At 45.2% G+C, this 1,856-nt stretch overlaps 1 pseudogene; it reads right to left on the bottom strand.

Moving 5' to 3' along the window:
* Positions 1 to 971: 971 nt before the first annotated feature.
* Positions 972 to 1,567, bottom strand: LOC112915318 (NHP2-like protein 1 pseudogene; annotated as a pseudogene).
* Positions 1,568 to 1,856: the final 289 nt, after the last annotated feature.

Genomic DNA, 1,856 nt, shown 5'->3' with positions numbered 1-1,856 from the left:
TCTTAGATCATTTCATACTGGACTTTAGCCTGCCTACTCTTATGAGTTCATGCTATTTTCTATTTGTCCTTGCTTCCTTCATTTATATTTTAAGTATAATATAATCAGAGATTATCTTTTACTGCCACATTGGGTTTTTTTTTTACACGTCTCTGTCTCTCTCTTAATTTTTTTTTAAATTGGAATATGAATATATTTCTTTATTAGGATGCTCACAAGAATGACACATGAGCACTGTCCTTCTGATGTGATAAAGAATACATACATCTGAGCCACATTCTGGCAGGAAACAGGCATAAGGGCTCTCAGAGCTGGTACCAAGTGTCCATTGAAGACAACTCCATTCACCAGAGAGGATGTTTCCTTGATTCCAATGTCTCTGCTGTAGCTTCCAGCCAGGGCTCTGTGACTTGCTCAGACTTCATTCCGGCGTCGGTGGACCCTCTTTTTTTTATCCTAGCCACTTCTCAACTCCTTACATTAGCTGCTCCATGTCTAACTCACCCAGGTAGCCTCTGGAATTTTGCAGCACATCTCTTTGGTATGCTGCTGCCCTGCCACCCTCAGGGGCATGTTTGGGATTTGGGGGAAAGGGGAACATCACATTACCAAAGCAAACAGCAGGAGCATATTGGCAAATGACACTTGGACACACATCTAACAACCTCAAAGAATACACGCTTTCTCCCCTAATGACCCATAATCCCCTAGAGACCAAACACATGTGGAATGATTCTGTACTCCAGGCACAAAGGATACAAAGTGAATGGTGTTTACATCCATCATGTCCTACACGCAACAGGAAGTGAGCTCGAACCAGACCTCTAACGAGGCTCTTCCCTGCATCTGAATGGTGTCACCACTCTGTTTCTGCCTGTTCTCGGCATTAGTTCATTTTTCAAAAGGGAGGATAGGATGGTAGAGAGAGAGTAGAATGGGAGACAGAGGTGGGGTGGGGGATTGATATACAGAGAACAACCTGTAAAACAAAAATAATACAAAAATGCAAAACCCGGATTTAGTACTAGAATTTAACAAGAGAAGGTAGCTGGAGAAACTACATGCGAACAGACGATATGATACACAACCCCAGGGGGAGGACTGGACTCAGTGAGGAGTGGGACAGAGGCCAGTGGTTTACACTAAGAGCCTTTCAATGGACTGCTGAATGGACTGGATCTGCTGCTTCAGCTGCGAGCCTGCTTTGATGGTGACAGAACAGGCAATGACAGGCCTGGACACCCCGCAGGCCCGCCCGAGGGCCTGCTTGGAGCGCACAAACACGTAGGGCACGTTCTTATCTTCACACAGCACCGGAAGGTGCAGGATGATTTCCAGGGGCTCAGCATCTGCAGCCATCACGATGAACTCAGAGATGCCCCTGTTGAGGGTTTTGGTGGCTTTGTTGGCTCCTTTCCGAAGCTACTTGTAGTTACATGACTGCTGAACAAGGTCCAGTAGTTTCTTGGTGAGGTGGGCATCTGCAAGGGGGTAGGCCTTCGGATTTACATCAGCCTCAGTCATCGCGCCTGCCTCGGTGGTCTCCTGCCCGGTACCGCAAGGACACAGAAATCTGTCTCTCTCTTAATTGACCTTACTTGCAATTACAAGCTTTAATGTTGTGGTAGTGTCTTTGGTATTATACCTATTTCAAGAGCAAACTTTAGGCCCTCATTGATGAATCATATTGTGACTATTGGTGCATATGTGCAACCCTGAGAATTATGCCCATTCCCCTTCCCAACCTTTGCTCTTGAGGATTACCTCATCTTTGTGTAATAGAACATCTGTCACCTCCTTTTCCCCATAGAATAATATTTTAGAATTTCCTTAGGTGTTTCCTTTTTTTTCTGTTC

Source organism: Vulpes vulpes, chromosome 16 (genome assembly GCF_048418805.1).
Source record: "Vulpes vulpes isolate BD-2025 chromosome 16, VulVul3, whole genome shotgun sequence".
Taxonomy (NCBI): domain Eukaryota; kingdom Metazoa; phylum Chordata; class Mammalia; order Carnivora; family Canidae; genus Vulpes; species Vulpes vulpes.
This window is presented reverse-complemented; position numbering and strand designations above follow the sequence as displayed.